This window comes from Microtus oregoni, unplaced genomic scaffold (genome assembly GCF_018167655.1).
Source record: "Microtus oregoni isolate MIOR12 unplaced genomic scaffold, Mior012 000069F_ref0000032, whole genome shotgun sequence".
Lineage (NCBI taxonomy): Eukaryota > Metazoa > Chordata > Mammalia > Rodentia > Cricetidae > Microtus > Microtus oregoni.
The window spans coordinates 3,697,748-3,718,252 of NW_024543976.1; the positions used below are offsets into that span (position 1 = coordinate 3,697,748).

Sequence of the window (20,505 nt, forward strand, 5' to 3'; positions counted from 1 at the left end):
TGACTTTGTGGTGGCAGCCCTTCTGGAGAGCTGTATAAATCACCCTGACTTAAGGCTGCAGACCATGGCTGTTTTCCCTGCTTCCCTACGTCCTTCAGTTTGCTGACCAAGCCTTATCTTCCAGTCTGTCACCATTGTTGGAAGCTTCCCCTGGTCTTCTACTGTCCCTTAGTTTCTGGAGGGTGTATCAAGACTGTGTCTGACAGTCTCCCAGGGGAGAAGTCCTAGCCCTTCTCTTCCTTCCAGTACTTGCTTCTATCTTTCCCCAGGAAGACAGTTTAGGTATCCAAGATGAAACACATACCTTGCCCTACATAAAATTCCACAGTCAAAACAAAACAAAAGACAAGGCTAATGTAATGCGCTTCCTACATGTTGGCAGTAACAGCTGGGTTGGTAGGTTCCTGGGGGGACATCATGGTTGGCGTGTTGCTTATCATTGCCACAGGTTTCATTCCAGTTGCCGATACAGCCAGAGAATCTGAGACGGTGAGAGAAAGGCAATGAGGGCCGCCAAGTGGCCTGCTCCGTGTCCTTGAGGAACCTTGGCTGGCCCTCTGGCGCTGCCTGTTGCCTCTTATCACCCACCGGTTTGGGTGTAGTTATTGACACAACCAAGGGTCTGATACCTTAGTTGACTTTGTACGTGTGACTCAGGGCAAGTCCTTGGTCCCAGGGCCCCCAATGTCCTACTCACACAAGGAGGGGATGGGACAAAGTGACCTCCAGGGATCTACTGCTCAACCTTGGGCCTAATGAAAGAAACATCCAGGGAGTGAGCTGGAGTCACAGTCTGCGGTCCAGGAGGCACAATAGATCCCACACGGTCATCTGGGATCTATCCATTGGCTGCACATGGCACATACCCATCCAAAATGGGCTCGGACAAAAGTGGAGGTGGGTATTGGCTCAGGACGCTGAGAAGTTTTGCCTTCCAAGTGGCTGGGTGCCAGGGATAAAGGGAGCCAGGAGGACTCAGATCTCTTCTTGCTTCATCCTTGGTCATGTTTCCCCAATGGCAGTCAGCAGACCTCACGCACTCAGAGAATACACAGGGTGGATTCTGGCGGCAAGCCCTCTTCTGCCCCTGGAGTTGGCTTACAGGGAAGTTTCAAAGGTAATGGCTAGAATTGTTGCCAGAGGTGGAGACTGTGATGGGGGGGGGGGGTGGAGGTGGGGGGAGACTGAAGTCCCTTCATGCTCAGCAGAAGTTTCCCAAGTGTGTCCTTGAGCAGTGTAAACACATAAGCCCAGCCCAGTGAGAGTCCAAATTCCCACTGAAGCTGAAACGTTCTGCAGAACCGCTGTTATCCAGACCACGGTCCTTCACTGGGGAGTACTCATGATGCCAGGACCCTGACCCAAACAAGCTGAGTGTTTAGACAAAATCTTGCTACATAGCCCGGACTGGCCTTGAACTTGAGATTCTTCTACCTCAACCCCCTGAGTACCAGTATTATAGGTGTACACTGTCGTACAAAACTTGCAATCGATTCTTTCAGGATAAGGAGGAGGGAGGTCCATTTAGAAAAATTATTCCAGGCCCAGAAGCAATGGCTCAGTTGTTAAGAACCCTTGTTGCTCTTCTGGAGGATCCCAGTTTGGTTCTTTGCATCTGTGTTGGGTAACTCACAGCTGCCTGTAATTCAAATATTGGGGATTCAATGCCTTGTCCTGCTGGTCTCTCTCTCTCTCTCTCTCTCTCTCTCTCTCTCTCTCTCTCTCTCTCACACACACACACACACACACTTGATACACTTAATTAAATAATTGGAATTTCAGCTATTTCAGCTGGGAGGTGGTGATGAACTCTTTTAATCCCAGCACTTGGAGACAGAGGCAGGTGGATCTCTGTGAGTTCGAAGCCAGCCTGGTCTACAAGAACTAGTTCCAGGACAGGTCCCAAAGCTACAGAAAAACCCTGTTTTGAAAAACCAAAACAAACAAACAAACAAATCTGAATTTCTCCCAGGTGATCCCCTAGAAGTCCCACTGAAAGCGAATCTTGTCCTCCTCAATTCCTAACACGCTGATGAAGAAGAATGTGGGCAGGCCCTCTGCCAAGAGTGACCTGGGAAGAATGACTTAGGAGATGCCACTCACACCAAGCCAAATGAAGTGTGAAGCTGGGGGTATGGTAGGCCAGTGACCGTGGATTTTGAACCTAGAATTTCTTGCAACAAATTAATCTGTACACCCTTAGGTGTTGGTTTACCCAAGACAGGGAAAACCGGGGGGGGGGGGGGAGATATAGACATGGTTCCAAAGTTGGTTTTGTATTCATCTCATTTAAATCAGACACAACTCTGTGACATGTGTAATAAATAGACATAAATATGAGTTAGGAGATATACAAAGTGTGAGGTTGGTAATATTAAAAAGGACTATAACTGGGTAGGTAGGTCATGGTAAACAGGCGGGTAACTAGGGGACGATTAAGTGGAAACAGAACCAGGAAGGAAGGAAGAGAAAATTCAAAGAGGGAAACACTGGGGGTCGAATGGTAAAGTAGACCTGGGATGCTGAGCAGGGAGTTCAATTCAGTGCTATCTGGGCTAAAAATGAGATCTTTACATGCATGTGATACAATGCATACATGCAAGCAAAATACACTTAACACACATAAAATAAAAGTGTGTGTGCGCACATACATACACATACACACACACACACATTTAGGCTTTTATTCCTTTCTCATGTGACCTTCTGTGAAAGGTCTCATTTCTAGCAGGGGTGGAAGAGCTTGGGGAGAAGTTTGCAGGCAAATCCTCTGACGTCACCGGTGTGTGGAAGGAGCACCGACCTAAATCAGGACCAGGTCATCACTTAGTCTTGGCACTTGCAGTAAGTTACCTAGGTGCTAGGTCCTCAGTCTCTCATTCCATATAATGGAATCACACTAATAATCTCCCAACTTCTTTTTCAGCTGCGCAATGATGTCATGGGGGAGGTCCTAGAGGAATAACTTGTCTTCTGGGATCCTAAGGCCTGCTCATCACACCTTATATCCCCGTGCTCCAGCCCCTGCGCCTATTCCAGTCATGCTGGTTGCTGAAGAATAAGTCCTTGGGATCCCTGAGTTGTTTTCAAGCCTTAGGAAATAATACAGCTTCTACAGAAGGTCTAACATTCACATTAACCTCAGAGGACTGAGAGGATTCTAGAATTCTGCATCTCCATCATGGAGGTTGCAGAAGCCAATTGTATTGATTTCACCAACTTTGATCTGTTCCCTCCAGTCGGGCTTGGTGCTAGTGAGCAAGGAAGACACAGGTGACGGAGTGGCCCCCAAGGAGGGGGCCACACGTGGAAGCACGATCCTGTTCACACCTTACACTGGTTAGTGAAATGGGAAGTTTGGGGCACCCGTGGAAGGGCTGCTGTGCTGGGTTGGCATACTCACCGACTGCTGCAGGACTACGGGTCTGTACAGCTGATTCAGAGTGTATTTTAGTATCTTCAAAATTAACTGACAAATGTACTTCTTTTAAAATTTACTTTATTATTTTGTCTGTCAGGGTGTTTTGCCTACATGTATAGCCATGCACAGTGTGTGTGCCTGGTGCCCACAGAGGCCAGAAGAGGGTGTCAGTGCCCCAGAACTGGAGTTACAGATTTATTGTGGGTTGCTGGGAATCAAACCCAGGTCCTTTGGAAGAGCAGCCAATGCTCTTAACCATCAAGCCATCTCTCCAGTCCTCTTAATCTAGCAACTCCAAAAACTATGTTCAAAAAATGCTTCCCCTGGACCAGCGAGAGGGCTTAGTGGGTAAAGGTATTTGCTTCCAAGTCTGAAGACGGGAGTTTGATCTCTGGGGCCCCCACAGTGGAAAGAGAGCTGACTCCTGCACGCTGTCCTCTGATCTGCACACATGTAGGCAAGTATATAATTACATAAGTGAATAAATGTAATCAAAAATTTAAAAGAAATCAAAATGCTTCTCCTGTGTACAAGAGGCAAAACAAGACTACTCATTGGTGTGCTGGTGGTGTTTGTACGGGTTGGGGACAGCCAGCAGCCAGCCACCAGGAGATGTGTGTAATGACTCAGAAAACTTCCCAAGGGCTACAAGTGAAAAAAAAAAAAACAGATCTCAGATTATATTTGGTTATCACCCCCCTCCACACACACACAGTGAGAAACTTAGTATCCACCATGATGGTTATATAGAAAGAAAAGACAGATGAGGATGAGGACAGTGTTGGTGGTAGACAGAAACCAGAAGCTTTTGTATTTTAAATGAGAAGGTGGAATAGTGAAGCTGCTTAGGAAAGCAGCCCGGAAGTCCTTCAAACAGCTAAGCACAGAATTACCACATACGTGGCATGTAATTGGTGAAATCCCAACACTGACGAGGTGGAGGCAGGAAAGCCAGGAGTTCAAGGCCATCCATCTACTGAGCTGGAAGCCAGCATAAGTAGGCTACATGATTCGAGACCAGCCTGGTCTACAAGAGCTAGTTCCAGGACAGGCTCCAAAACCACAGAGAAACCCTGTCTCGAAAAACAAAAAACAACAAAAAAAACAAAAACAAAACAAAAAAAAAGTAGGCTACATGAGACCTTATTTCAAACAAAACAAAATAGAATTATAAATTATAAAAATAATCACCATACAACCTACTAATTCCACTCCAAGAGATATAACAAGCACAAATAGGAACACAAACTCATGCATAAATATTCATAGGAATATTGCTATAATAATCCAAGGTAGGAAACAACCTGAATGTCCATAAATGGTTGAGCGAATAAATAAAATAATTGCACAGCCACAAAGTGGAATCCTGTTCATTCATTCAGCTTAAAAAGAAATGAAAAGTTGACACATGGAACACAGAAATCTTGACAACCCTCCTAAGTGAAAGAAGCCACTCACAAAATCCTTGGCATGATTCCCTCAATATGAGTGCCCCAAACAACAGACACAGAAAGCAGAGCCATGGTGGACTAGAGCGAGAAGGATGGGAGCGGGCAATATCTGCGGGGTATGGAATTTGGTAGATAAGGTCCAGATCTGTAAACGCACTTACCCTGAGTTTTATACCTAACTAGGTAAGTGATATGGTGTGTTTCTATGTCTCAGAAAAGACCCAAATAAATGCAGAGTTTTACAATGACACATTCTACAATGGCAAAAGACAATAGCCTTAATGCTCTTCCATCAGTGTTGATGTAAGGAAATTATGGTGAATTGGACTGCCAGAGACTGAAGGGAGGGGGTCTGTGGGAATGGGTATCACACCATCTCCACAACATATCACACAGCAGGAAAAGCAAGGGCACAATGGTTTCCTCGTGTCACACACAGGAAAACACTGAGTCATGCGAGTGTCTGCACATCATATTAGCTCGTTTGTGTTTAATGCGTAGACTAGACATTAACAAAGCACAGCTCCCACGTCAAGTGCAGCCTGTTGCTTGTCATGGTCCAGCCATTGATAAGGATGATATTTAGAGTTTTCAGTAGTTGATAAACAATCAAAAGCATTCCTCTGGGAGATTCAGCTTGGTAGTAGAACTTTTGCCTAACGGGCACATGGCCCTAGCCTCAATCCCTAGTATTCAAAATTAGATTCGTGTCTACGAGTAAAGTTTTATTGACATATAGTTATACTTTTTTATTATATGTTGTCAACAGCTGTTCTCTTACTGATAGACTTGATCATGCCAGAGACCATGAGTCTGCAAAGCCTAGAAGACTCACAACTAGGCCCACTATAGACAAGGTTTGTTGAGTCCTGGACCAGTAACTACTATGAAACACTGAAGCCTTTTTGTCCAGTGAACGGGGCTGGCAGGGGCTTGAGGACCAGTAACTACTATGAAACACTGAAGCCTTTTTGTCCAGTGAACGGGGCTGGCAGGGGCTTGAGTTCCTAGAGGCAGAGGCTGAAGAGAGCTAGCTTGCTCTGCACCCTTTGGGACCAATTAAAAGAAGTCAACACAAGATGAATGTGGGCGTAGTAAAGTACTCCCAGCATTTCGAAGCAGAAAGCAGAATGATCAGCAGTTCAAGGTTAGGCTTGCTAGATGGTGCATTCAAAGATAGTTTAGGTTACATGACGTCAGCCTTAAAACCCAGCAACAATAGAAAATGTCAACACAGCTATATATCTCTGTATGTGTCCATATTCAGACATGTATGTATACATATTGGTATGTATGTTTTTATTTGTTTTGAGACAAGGTCTTACTATGTAGCTCCGGCTGGCCTGGAACTCACCATATAGACCAGGATGATCTTAAACTCACAGAGACCTGCCTGTCATCCAAGTGCTGGTATTAAAGCCATCAAGTCCGGTGCTATATATGTATGATTGAGGATATCTCTTCTGTTTGCTTACATCCTTTTTACCCTGAAATCCTCCAGACCTGCCCCCCACCACATACACATATACGCACTCATTGCCCTTTGTGACTGAAATATAGTTGGGTGCCCTGAATTATTTATTACTACTAGAATTATTATTGCCCCCCCCCCCCAGAGAAACCCTGACTGTCCTGGAATTCACTCTGTAGTTCAGGCTGGCCTAGAACTCAGAGATCCACCTACTTCTGCCTCCCGAGTGCCGGGACTAAAGGCGGGCACCACCACCTCTCTGAATTCTTCCTCAGTTCAAGCAGCATGGATGGAACTGAGCCAATCCTGGATACAAAATTAGGCCAATCAGATTATTCCATTCCCCTGGTCCACTGTGATTGGTTCAGAGGCAGGCACGTGTGTCCATGAATGGCAGCCCCAGGACTTTTGCTAGTGTTCTCACTAGAGGGGCCTGGTGTGGTTGTAGGAGGTTTTGCTCCTGTGCATAGCAATCTAGTCTTGGAATATAGCTGCTGTAGGCGCAAGAGGCTCTGGGAGGGAGAGACCAGATCTCGATGGTCCTGTTTAAACCAGTTCTGTTGTGCCTGAAGTCCTGACGGAGTTCTAGCCCCTTCAGTGGAAGGAACACAAGACACTCTCTTTGCTTAGGCTGGTTAGCACTAGTAAAAGTAATGGCTGCTGCTTGGCTCTGAACTCTGACTACACGGAGGCTTGTTTCTTACCCTCTGTACTTTGCACTTACATCTTCTGTGGCTTTTCCTGGGCTGTTACCTGTCTGGAAGCTTCTCTAGCCTGCTCATTCCCCCTTACGTGAAGTGTCTGACCCATCCCTCTGAATTCTAATCCTTGATTCTTCAGGCCTGCCGTCTCTCTCTCACACACACATATAATACACACACAAACACACACACTCGTCACCCTTCGTGATTGAAATACAGTTGGATGCCGATTTTGGCCTTTAGCCTTTATTGAACATTTCCTGTGTAAGAGACTGTGCCAAACACACTCACGGATAATCTCCTTTGGTCTCGATAACCCCTTCTGGAGGTTTTATGGTTATTATTCTCATCTTGAAGCAATGGGAAGCAATAGCTTAGGAAGACTGACATCAAACAGCCAAGTCACACCAGAACAAAGAAGACCATAAGAGGGCACTGACCCCCAGAGACTCGCTCCAACCCCTGAAACTGTGCTTTTGGCCTGAATAGGTTCCTGGATCACTTGAGCACAAGGGCCCATCCCAGAACCTTCCCTTGCCAAACATGGGGTCAGGCCTTAGTAGGTCTGAGAAGCCTCTTGGTTAAACGAATGCCTCAGGGGACACTGAGGCAGGAGTCCCCAGGAGCCAGTGTCTCTTCATCAGGGACATTGGCCCTAAGAAAGACTTTGGTTTATCCTGACTTTTCCTTGCTAGAGCTGGAGTTCTGCCCTGGCTGAAGAATGGCTGCAGCACAAGACATGAATGACATGTCCCTGACGTGATGGGAAAACAGGTTTAAAAACTTCGTTCCACTTCAGGGGTGGCTTGTGAACTCTAAGAGGTAAGGTCTGTAAGCCAGGGTCTGAGAGAGATTCAGATTTTGTAAGATCACTTCATTTTTTTCTCTCTCACTTTCATTTTTTGTTTTTGCTTGTTTTTTTTTTTTTTTTTTTTTTCAAGACAGGGTTTCTTTTTGTAGCCTTAGCTATCCTGGAACTCACTTTGTAGACCAGGCTGGCCTCACACTCAGAGATCTGCCTGCCTTTGCCTCCTGAGTGCTGGGATTAAAGGAGCACAACACTACTTCCTAGCAATTTAAAAAAAATTTAAATAATTTTGTACAATATATTTTGATTATACACTCTCCTCTTCCCTAACTCATCCCAGATCCTCCTGCCTAACCAGTTCCATGTTCTTTTGGTCTTTTAAAAACACACACACACACAAACAACGTGGGATTTGTTTTGTGTTTGTTGTTCAGCTACTCCTGGGTATGGGGTACTCCTGGGCATGGGGCCTGCCCAGAAGTGGTTGATATACCTTCACTGAAGAGAACCGGCTTTCCCTCTCCCAGTAGGCACAAATGTCAAACAACTTCCTGGCTAGGGATAGGGCTCCGTGCCCATTTCCCCTTCTTTGTGTGGGGATTTTCTGATGTGAGCTCTCGCAGGCCTTGAGCCCATGACACAGTCTCTGCGCGCTCCTGTGTGCATCCACCCTGTCTGAATCTTACAATCTGTCCACCTTCTCTTCCATATACATCCCCAAGCCTCAAGGGGAGGGCTTTGATAAGGACACCCCATTTAGGGCTGAGTGCTCCAAAGTCCTTCACTCCCTGTTCATTGTCGTTCACTGAAGAGGAAGCTTCCCTGATGAGGGCTGAGGGAGGGACTGGTCTGTGGGTGTAGCGCTATGTCGCTAGGAGTCATTTGGTTGCTGCGTTCATCTAGCAGAACAGCAGTAGCAGATTTTCCCCAGAACTCATGATCTTTCTCGTCTCAGGCCCTTGGCCTCAAAAAGCTGAAAATCAATTTACAACAGGATTCCCCCAATATCACCGTTGGGCACATACCCAGTGAACTCTGCATCCTACTACAGAGACACTTTACCCAACCGTGTTCACTGCTCTCTATTCAGAACAGCCAGAAACTGGAAAGACACCCGGATGTCCACCAACTGCGAATGAGCACTGAAAATGGGGTGCACTTACACAATGGGATATCATTCAGCTGGTAAGAATGAAATTATGAAATTAACAGGTAAATGGATAGAGCTAGAAACAATCGCCCAGAGTGAGGAAACTCAGGCCTTGAAAGAAACACTGCATGTTTCTTTTTTTTTAAAAAAAAATTATTATTTATGTATCTTATTTTCTGTGTGTGTATTTCGTCTGCATATATGTATATACACCACATACATGCTTCATGTCCACGGAGATCAGATGAAGAATAGGATCTCTGGGAAATGGAGGTATTGATGATTGTAAGCCACCATGGGGTGCTGGGAATTGAACCTGGGTCCTCTGCAAGAACAGCAAGTGCACTTACTCATTGGGCCATGCCTACGCCCCACATGCTTTCATGTATAGATAGATGGACATTAACTTTTAAGTTTTAGATGTATATGTATGATCTAGACTACTCAAAGACATTAGACAGCGAGGGACCAGGGAGGAGGAGGGAATCCTCCAAGGAAAGGGAAATAGAATATAGTGTATAAAGCAATAAAGAGGAAAGTAGAAAAGGAGGATTAAATGGAGGGGGAATGGGAAGGTAGGGTAAAGGAGGAACTATGGGGAGGGACAAATATCACTAAAGGCCTTTCAAAAAGCCAAATAGAAGCCTACTAATGCAGACACTTCCTAAAATATGTACATATATAAAAGGAGTTTAAATGAAGTCACCACATAATGGGGGACAGTACCCCAGCTAGACATCATATGCTACCAAACAAACCCTCAGTACCAGGAATGAATTAAATAGTTTTGAGTTGTTGGCCAAAGGAATACCATAGAGCGCCCTCACCTACACGTTAGAGGTCAAAGAAACTGGTTGCCCTCTGTAACATGATGATAAGGTCCTATTGCCAAAGATACCATATCCTTATGTGTGGAATATGGAGAAATCCACCTAGGACTCAGCTGGAAGCTTCGTCCCTACTGACTTGCATTCATAGTGCTGGGAGGTGTTGTGCACACACCACCTTAGGAGAAAAGTACCATCAACCTCACCCGACTGTGGATGTTGTGAGCTACAACAGCAACCTGCCTGCTCTGATGCACTCACTGGTGTAACCGTGGCACAAATTATGGGAGTAACCAACCGTTTTGATGGGATTTAAGGCCGGATCCATGAGATGGAACCCATCACTCACACTGTTAATGAAACCAGGAACCGGAGACTAGATACGCTGACTTTTAGAAAAAGCGAGAGAAGATGCCATGCAATAGAGTTCACGTGGAGGGGTTTTTATTAGGGGAAAGGGAACGTAAAAAGAGGGAAAGGGAAAATACCAGCCTCTGGGGAAAGGAGCAGCAGAAGAGAAGAGAGAGGCGGCGGGGGGGGGGGGGGGGCAGAGAAAGAGAGAGAGAGGTAGGCAGGGTCCTTTTAAAAGGGAACATAGTGACTGTGCACAGGAGGCGCTCTAGTGGCTACAGCTGAGGGCATAGTCTATCAAAACCCCAAGGGCAGGCCAGTACAGATGCCTGAATACTACTAACAAGGTAGATCATGGTTTCCCTAGGAAAACCAAAGTATTAATTTTTGTTTTGAGAAGGAATGGCTCTCACAGCGTTAAAAATGAAAACTACTCAGGTGGTGGTGGTGCACGCCTTTAATCCCAGCACTCGGGAGGCAGAGGCTGGCGGATCTCTGTGAGTTCGAGGTCAACTTGGTCTACGAGAGCTAGTTCCAGGACAGCTGGTGCTGTTACACAGAGAAATTATGTCTCAAAATAACAAAACAATAAAATAAAATAAAGACAAAAGAAAAATCAAAGCTCTTATAAAAATTACATTTATTTATTTATTTATTTGCAGTGTGTGTGTGTGCGTGTGCGTGTGTGTGTGTGTGTGCATGTGTGTGTGTGTGTGTGTGTGTGTGTGTGCAGGCCAGAACTGCCTGCATAGTGAGACCCTGTCTCAGAAAAAGAAGGAAAGAGAAAAAAGAAAGGTATGAAAACCTAAAAGCCTGGAGCAGGTTAGGTGCAGTTACCCGCGGTGGTTTTTTATGACCACTAGACGGCACACTGCTGTCCATCCCAATTGGGCAGGATGGTAGGGGGTAAAAGCAGAAGATTGGCAGGTGGATGGGATGGGGTGAGACTTTGCAGGGGCTTCTGATCGTCTCTAGCAGGAGGGCCTGCATTTCGTGTGTGTGCTCAGGTAATTGCCTCATCGTAGAACTCTACCCCCACCCAGACTTACATCCTCAGGGTCTTACAATGCCAATACTTTTCCACATCAGAAAGGTGGGTTTTGTTAACACTATTTTTTGTTGAATTGCTTGGAACAATTTTATGCTTTTTCTTCCTGCTGTGTAGGAATTGGATGGACTGTGTCACTTATAGCATCTGAGCCATATTTCTCTTTTGACTTAAGAACAAACACAAACTTGGACTTTTCTTATCCCACCACAGCACAAGTTAACTAAATCTTCAAGGAGCCATATTTTATAAAGAGCCAACTCCTGTGTGTGTGTATGTGTGTTTCTGGGGACTGAACCCATGCTAGGCACTCTGTCACTGAACTACAACCCCAGTTCAGAGTTAATGTTTCATGTTATTTCCTGAGACTTCCAAGGTACAAAACAAATAACGAACAACAATAGTAGAAAGACAATGTTGGGCCTGGCGAAATAGCTCAGTGGGTAAGGGCAGCAAGCGTGATGACCTGAGTTAGATCTATGGTATCCCAGAGTGAAAGGAGAGCAACAACTCCGAAAGCACAAGTTGACTTACACACACACACACACACACACACACACACACACACACTAATAAATCAATTTATTGTTTTGATTTGATTTGCATTTCGAGATAGGGCTTCTCTGTGTAACAGTTCTGGTGGTCCTAGAACTCATTCTGTAGATCAAGCTGGCCCCAAACTCACAGAGATCCATCTGCCGCCTCTGCCTCCTAAATGCTGGGATTAAAGACCTGTGCCACCACTGCCTAGCTCAATTTAAATTTTTTTTGAAAAGCAAATGAACCTAAGGCAGGAAGGTGATGGGCAGCTGGTGTACCCCAGAGCCCCACACGCTGGTTAGAATGGAAGTGAACCCTACAGAATCGTTTTCCTCTAGAATCTCATAAGAACCCTCTTTGGCAGAGGTTCAGTACTTTGGAGTTTGTAAGAAGTCAGGAGTTAGGGATTGGCCTGTCGGGGTTAATCCTTGACTCTAGTTGGTGTTCCCATGAGGCTCCTAGCTTCTCTTTGCCTTTCTTCCCTATCTGCCTGGTGGAGGCAGCAAGGCTGCTGGGCTGGTGCTCTGGAGGAATTCTGAGCGCCCTCTTTGCACATGTATTTGACTTGGAGCTGGTTTCAGACCAGCAGAACCACAGAGGCAGTAGCAAAGGCCTCTGGCAATCTTTCCTCGCTGGGCTCCCCAGTCGATGCCAGTCTTGGCCCATGATAGCCTTCATATCTGAGCGGTTTGGGAATTATTTAGAAACGGTCTTATTTGTACTGCAATTCAGCCAATATGACAGCCATAAAGATTGCTCTGTGGCCCCTTGAGCTGTTGACTGGAAGGCGCAGAGGGAAGCAGAAGCTGAGTCAGTCAGTCAAGGGCTTTGGCCCAAAGTTGTCCCGAAAGGGCACATGGCTAGTGAACTTGGCTAGCACTCAGGGTGGGCGCTTGGAGGCTTGGGTTGATCATTTGCATGCCTGTGGGATGTGTCCACGTGTTGTGTGTGCTTGTGTCTCTTGTATGTCTCTGAGTGTCTGTGTTCCCGTCTTTGTGTGTGCCAGTAGATCTGTGTGTAGCTGGGGCTCCATGTGTGTCTGTGTCTGAGTACTGGGAAGAGGGGGTGCATCTGAACCATTAAGGCACATCCTTCTCTTAGCTGACCAAAATCAGTTTGTATCGAAATTAGTTTGTTATTTGTAAATCAAGCTTAGTATCTTGGCTATGATACTAAAGGCGCAGGCAACAAACAAAACAAAACAAAACAACAACAACAAAACCCAACAGGTTGGACTTAATGAAATTTAAAAATTTCGCGCACCAAAAGACTCTTCTCAACAGATGCGATTAAATCTATACTAACATCTTTTAAAAATAAACTTTAACTTTGCCTCAAAAATCAAACCAAAACTGCTCAAAAAAACAAAACAAAACAAAATAAAAAACCAAAGACACTATTGATAAAGTAACAAGCCAGGCATAAAGTAACAAGCCTGGCATTGTGGCTTACAACTGCAGTTCCAACATCTAAGAAGTAGAGGCGGAGGACAGGTGCAAGGTAGAAGTCTGAGGTCAGTTTAGTCTAACGACATAGTAAACTCCAGGCCACAGCTGTTTACTGAGACTCAACTGAAAAGAAAAAAAGAAAGATAAGAATAAAACTACAGCCTGACTGGGGTGGTTACACAGAGAAACCCTGTTTAAAAAAGAAAATCAACCATCCAGATGTAAAAAAAGAATAAAACTACAGTGGCAATGCATGCCTTTAAGCACTCAGGAGGCAGAGACAGGTGAATCTCTGTGAGTTCGAAGGCCAGCCTGGTCTACAGAGAGAGTTCCAGGACAGCTAGGGTTGTTACACAGAGAAACTAAGTCTTGAAAAACCAAAAGAAAAAGAAAGAAAAGAAAAGAAAGAAAGAAAAAAAGAAAAGCAAAACTACAAAGCTAGCTGTGGTGGCACAGCCTGTAATCTTAGAACCCAAGGCAGAGGCAAGAGCTCAATTCCAGGCCTAAGTTCCATAGCAAGCCCCTATCCCAATGCCACTCTCCCACCTTAAAAAACAACCAACAACAAAATGCTACCTCACACTCCAGGGTGGTTATTGAAACCGAAAAAGTGAAAAAACAAAACCCAGATATCAGTGAGGATGTGGAGAAACTGGTAGAAATACGAAAAATCTTAGCCCCTGTGGAAAATTTATGGCACTTCCTGCGAAGATTACAAATAGAATGTCCATCGACTCCAGCACCCCCCCCCTTCTGGACAGTTACTGCAAAGACTACACAGCAGCCTAAGAGATCGTCATACACTGGCAGCACCGCACTCAGTAGCTCAAAGGGAGACGTTAACTAAGTGGACGAAAGAAGAAGCAAAGTGTGGTTTATAACTTGGGATGGAATAATAGTCAGCCTTGAAAAGGAAGCTGGCTATCACCCGAGAGGACATTATGTAAGTAAAATAAATGAGTCACAAAAAAGACAAAACCATGTAATTTCACTTACATGAAGTACTTAAGGGTAGTCAAGATTGTTAAAACAGGCAGGTTGCTAGGGGCCTTTTGGGAAGGAATTGGAGTTTGTTTTTTGTTACTGTTTTTTTTTTTTTTTTTCTCTCTGTGTAGCCCTGACTGTCCTGGAGCTTGCTCAGTAGACCAAGCTGGCTTCGAACTCACAGATATCCACCTGCCTTTGCCTCCTGAGTGCTGGGATTAAAGGCATGCGCTACCACCGCTTGGCTAGGAAGAGGGAATCTTAATCAAGAAAATTTTTCCATAAGGTTGGCCTGTAGGCCAGGCAGTGGTGGCATACACCTTTAATCCCAGCACTTGTGAGACAGAGGCAGACAGATTTCAGTGAATTTTGAGGCTGGCCTGATCTACAGAGTGAGTTCTAGCAGGGTGGGGGTGGGGTGGGGTGGGGTGAGGGTGTTAGGGAAACTCCTCAGCAGTGAGCCCACTGTCATTGGTAACAGTGAGAAGACGCAGTCCCTGGCCTCAGAGAACCTGCAGTGTAGTCAGGAACACAGAGTCAATAAGTCAGGAAGATAGGGGTGCAGCGCAGGTTCCCCGTGCCTTGAGCGTCAGCTAACGTCCTGCGTCCTTGACGATTAAGAATTGGTCAGAATGTGCCCTGCTTACCGCAGAAGCTCAGTGCCTTCCAAAGGCGCCTACAAGTTCAAAGGCAATTCGGTCCTTTCCCTGTTTGTCTTGCCTGGGGCTCAGGGATTCCGGAGTCTGTGTGAGTCCAGGGTCGTCAGACCTTGCTTTGCTTGTTGCCCTCCACGGAATTCAGTGTGGCCGTTCTAACAGCTCAGTACAGTCATCAAGGCAAATGATTGTAGCTTAAGCCCTGGCAGACCTCAGCTGAGGTTTCAAGCCACCAGTCTGACCCCTTTTGAGCCACTTCCTTTCAGAGATCTCCATCTGCGTTTGGGGGCCTGGTCTGCCACCCTCAGAGCCCTCTCTCTGGGCCACCCCTACGACTGTTTGCTGTTTTTCTGAATCCTCCTTTCCCACCCCTCCTAACCCTTGCATGTTCGGTCACTTTGTGGCATGCACAGCAAAGACATTTAACTGTGTGATGTGCATAGCTAACACTTCTAACGAGCCAAACAATTTCTCTAGAGAGGCCTTCTTAGGTTCATAACAGAGGAAAGCCATTGTCATCTCAACCCTCTGTCTCTTAGCCTAAGACAAGAAAGCCCATGGGGATTCCTGTTCCACCCACAAGAATTATGCCTTTCCTCTTAGTGGGCAGAAGTCATTACCATGAGTTAGACTTTTAAGAGTTGTTTTCTGTCTTGCTTCAGGTACAGTGGACACTCTCCCTGTGTTCATTGAACAAATAAGTAGATTCAACAGAGGCAGGTTTTGTGATCTCGCGTAGCTTCATGGGAAGGGTGGGAGCTCACCCAGGACTTCACGACTTGGAGGGAATGAGCTAGATAAATTAGCCGAAGTTAGGATAAGATGAAGGGCGGGGCGGGTCACAAGTGGGTGTGGGGATTGATCGGCACAGAGAACTCACCATCTCCATGTGGTGAATGTGTGTCCTCTGACAGACTCCAGTAGACCACAGAGTGGGTGCCTCCCACATAGCGTGAGCGAAATTCGAGATCACAGGGTCCTGAGAGGAGGAGGCATCCCAGGAAGACCAGGGAGGTTCCCAGATGAGAGGACTGTTTCAGCTGGGGTGGGGGTGGGGGGGGTTGGAGGAATGTCTGGGGGATGTGAGATGCAGAGGTTTGAGCTGGGGGAGCGTGAATTTTCAAGTCAAGCAGTCTGGGAGAGGTGGAGGGGAAGTGGGAGAGGTTGTGAGTGGGGTGTGCTGAGCAAGCTCAGCAGGAGAAAGGCCGGGGTCCTGGGAACAGGGGACCAGACCCAGGCCTCTGGGCTGGGGTAGTCTCAGCACCCAGGGAGCGTTTACAGACACTGAAGGAACAGATGTGGGAAGCCAGGGAGGGAGTTCCAGCTGTGCTAGGGAACGCTAATGCGTGGCAGAGGCAGGACTTGCAGCTAGAAGGGGATGGAAAGTGTGCCTCCAGGTCTGGTGAGCTGCACTAAAGACTGAGGCTGTGGTGGAGGGAGACTCCTTTCTGGGAGGGGCCTGAGGCTCCTTGGGTTTGTCTAAGAGTAAGTAAAAGGCCTCTGTGGGGTGGAGTCCAGGTAAGCAGGTAGGCATGTTGGGTGATAGAACATTTGCTCACAGAGAGAGAGAAAGCATCTCTTTCCCAGCCCCTGGAGGCCCCAGGGAGAAAGCCTCGTCAGGTGCGGAGAGCACTGCGCATTTGTTTTCATGGCTGTCTTCTACATAGAGTCGGAGGAACCAGATTTCCAATTAAGGCTGTGACACTAACGTTTGTTTATAAACAAAGGCTAAGTCTAAAACCTGAACTACCTTAGGTAGTTGGAGACAGGTGATTCAGGTTGTTTTGGGAGAACAAGGGGCATGGAGTTTGGAGGCCTGTGGGATGTATGAGCGTGTCCTTGTGGGGCGTGACGGGTACCTTGATTGGGAAGGGGTTTAAGGACCCTGAGAGGGAGGCCAGTGAGGGGTGGTGGCTCTTGGGATCATCCTGTTTCAAAATCACAAGAGGAAGTAGCTCTGTGGTGACTCTCCTGATGGATCAGACATGAAGCAGAGCTGACGATGTGGGAATAAGTTAGTACCATTATTATTATTATTATTATTATTATTCCAATAATCTTTTAAGAGAAATGAACCCTAAGAATATGGCTCAGAATATCATTTGGCTAGCGTGCTCAACTCTGAATGTCATTCTCAGAGGACAGTGAGGGGAGGGGAAAAAAAGAGGAAGGGGGGAGGGAGAGATTCTCCAAAGATGAAACAATTCAAACTAAGCCAAACAGCCACTGCCAGGCCAGGTTTGTTCTTCTCAAGGGGTATCTTAAATTGAACCTCAGGAAAATTTGGAAGGCCTGGTATCCCTAGTGTCAGCTCAGTGAGTGAGGCAGAGGATCCTGGCCTCTCTCAGCAAGGGGAAACAGCTCCAGGGCCGGGGATTGCCACTGTTGCAAACATGAGGACATGGTGTCCCATCCATAGGGGCTTTCTCTTGGGAACTTTCCATCTTAGTGTTGGCAGTGTGTGCATGCGTGTGGCTGGGCGTGCATGTGTGTGTGTGTGTGTGTGTGTGTGTGTGTGTGTGTGTGTGTGTGTATTCCTCCCTGTAGCCCTATTGCCAGACTGTAATTAGAAGGTTTCCTTCAGAGCTACTAGACGGTTACCTTCGTTTAGCCTGTCTGTGTTTACTGGTCACTTAAATTAAGAGGACAGAGCGTTGCTTTCAGTGTCCAGTCCAAACACCTTCCGTAGCAAGTGCTGCTTGATGTGTCTGGTGAAGGGGGAATTCACAGTAAAGGCAGGGGACAGGATCCCACTCTCCTGCTTCCTCACGAGGCTCCAGACAGATGCATTAGTGCACGACTGAAAATGTAGAATCGGGAGGAAATTGGCCTTTTCCTGCCCCTCTGACCTCATAATCCATACAAGGGATTAAAGAATAAATGCTTTCAAAATGAAAGCTCGAAGAGTTTGAAATGGCCCTGAGATCAAAATCTAAAGCAATATTTAAGGAAAGTTGCTACACTCCCATTAGCAACCTAAATGGTCCCTTGGCAGAAGGGTCGGGATTAAGAGGGCTCCTGTGGTTCCATGGGTCTCTGAGGATGAAGGGAGATAGATTGCCCAGGTTCCGTCTCATTAGTAGGTTGACTAAATGGCTAGGGTTGACTGGCACCTAGTTCTCACACAGAACTACCCATGATGATGCTTTCAGGATGGGTTCATATCTTGTCTGCCACTTGGTAGCCATGTGACATTGGGTAAGTCAGTTCAATCCCATGAATAGGGGTAATAGTCATGGTACTTTTGATCTGGGGCTGTTCCAAGAATTACCTGAACTGATACATATTAAGTTCTGAAGACTGTTCTGCCGGCTGTGATGGTGTATCCCTTTAATCCCAGGTCTCAGGAGGCAGAGGTAGTTGAGTATGAGCCTGGCTTCCACAGCAAGTTCCAGGCTAGCCAGTGTGATATAGCGAGTCTCTGTCTCAAAAAAACAAACCAGTGTTCCTATATCCATAGCAGGTACTCAATAAAGATCAGCTCTAGGCTGAGGCAAGAAGATCGTGAGTTTGAGGCCAGCCTGGGCTACATAGTGAGACCCAGTCTCAAAGAAACAAAACCCGCTTTTGGTCCGAGCTCAATTAGTAGAGTTTTCACCTAGTGTGCATGAAACCCGCACACTGGCAATCCAAGCCCTTTGGAGGCAGAGGTGTGTGTGTGGGAAATCAGAAGTTCAAGGTCATCCTCAACTACTTAATGAGTTTGAGGCCAGCCTGGGCAGTGTGAGATCCTGTCTTTAGCTTTAATAATTATTTATCTTGCCTTCCCTTTCTGTAATAGCCCCGTTCTAAGAATAAAGAAGCACTGTAAATTATTTAGAGGGAAAATATGGTTGACTGTTACTAACCAATTAAGTATATGCTTATTATAATGAGATAATCCACAAGACAAGTGTCATCAGTGAGCCTGGGCGCTCCCCGCTTCACGGTCTCAGACTTGCCTCTGAAGATGTGTTAGGTATCTGCTTCTTGGCTCTAAGTGCCCCGAACAGCAGAGGCCTTACCGAAGTCAAGTGTGGCTGACTCTACTCTCTCCAACAGGCGAGCAGAAGAGATTCCTTAAAGTGTCGTCACTGTATCCATTTGTTTCTTTGGAAAACTCCAACAAGTTGACAGTCAACCACAAAATTATAATTATTGTCTGAAGGATTATACTTTGAAACATAATATACTGATGGTGTGAATTTGTAGAAAAACTCAATTTATACATAATACATTTTATGCCCCTAAGTTAATACCCTTTGATCTAGATAGAAAGGGACTGCACTCATTTTACTCTTCCTTTAGGTTTGTGCTCACTGCACTTTGTCTTCCCAAATGCAGCAGAATATTCCCCCAGGCCGTTCACACTGGCAGCAACCTTCCACTCTGCGTTGGACGCACACATCACCGCTTTGTTAAAATCAGCTTTTGGCTGGAGGAATCAATGTCCCAGGGAATAAGGACATGAAGGGGTGGTCTGGGAATGAGATCCATCCATCTCCCTGTCAGAAGTCCCTGGTCTCTTTTTAGAAAGGAAGGCATTCCCTTTTAGTCATTAAAAACACAGATGAAGCTGAGTGTGGTCCAGACCATCTGTAATCCCAGCATTCGAGAGACTATGGTAGAAGGATCCTGAGGCTGAGGCTAGCCTGGGCTAGCCTGGGCTCAGAGTAAAATCATGTCTCAAAAAATCGAAAGACAAACAAACAAACAGAAACCAAAATGGATTGGAGAGATGGCTCAGCTGTTACGAGCAGGCCCAAGAAGGGGTTTGGTGGCCTTCTTCCTTTTTTTTTTTAAAGCCCACAAAATTGGTTAAGATGGCTGAATGGGTAGAGTTTGCTATGCAAGCACAAGGACTGAGTTCAGATTCCCAGCACCCAGGAAATATTGGGTGAGCATGGTGGTCACCTGTGCATTGTATGTTCAGAGGGCAGAGGCAGGGGCTTCTTAGAGTGAGCTGGCTGGCTAGGCTAGTCCATATAGGTGAGCTCTGAGTTCAGCTGAGAGACCCCCGTGACAGTGAAGAAGGAGGAGAGTAATGAAGGAAAAAATCAGTGCTAAGCAGAGAGATGATGATAGATAGGTAGACAGATAGACAGGCGATAGATAAATGATAGATAGATAGGTGATTGATAGATGATAGATAGATAAGTGATTGATAGATAGATAGATGATAGATAGACAGGTGATAGATAGATAGATAGATAGATAGATAGATAGATAATAGATAGATAGACAGGTGATAGATAGATAAATAGACAGGTGATAGATAGATAGATAGATAGATAGATAGATAAATGTAAATAAGCTGGGCCTGGTGGTGCACATCTTTAATCATAGCACTCAGGAGACAGAGTCTGGGCTACGTAGTGAGATCATGTCTCAAATAGCAGACAAACGAAAATCCCAAACCAAGCAAAAGTGGCTAAATGGTAGAATTTTACTTTCCTTTGGACGCCCCACAGCACGAGTTCCCATTTTTCCCAGGGAGGGATGGGCACGGGTTGTATCGGATGACTTGTTATTGGCCAGGTTGTTGGGAGTGCCAGCTGGGGCAGCTCTCGGGTTGCTTCATTAGCCTAAGGATGAACAGATGCTCTCTGGATCAAGAGTGTCTTTACCTGTGTAATGGGAATGATGATCGCATACAGCGACTGTGCCTTC

At 46.0% G+C, this 20,505-nt stretch overlaps 1 pseudogene; it reads left to right on the plus strand.

The window, feature by feature from the left end:
• The first annotated feature begins 417 nt into the window (after positions 1–417).
• Positions 418–20,505, plus strand: part of LOC121440592 — a 53,090-nt pseudogene continuing 33,002 nt past the window's right edge.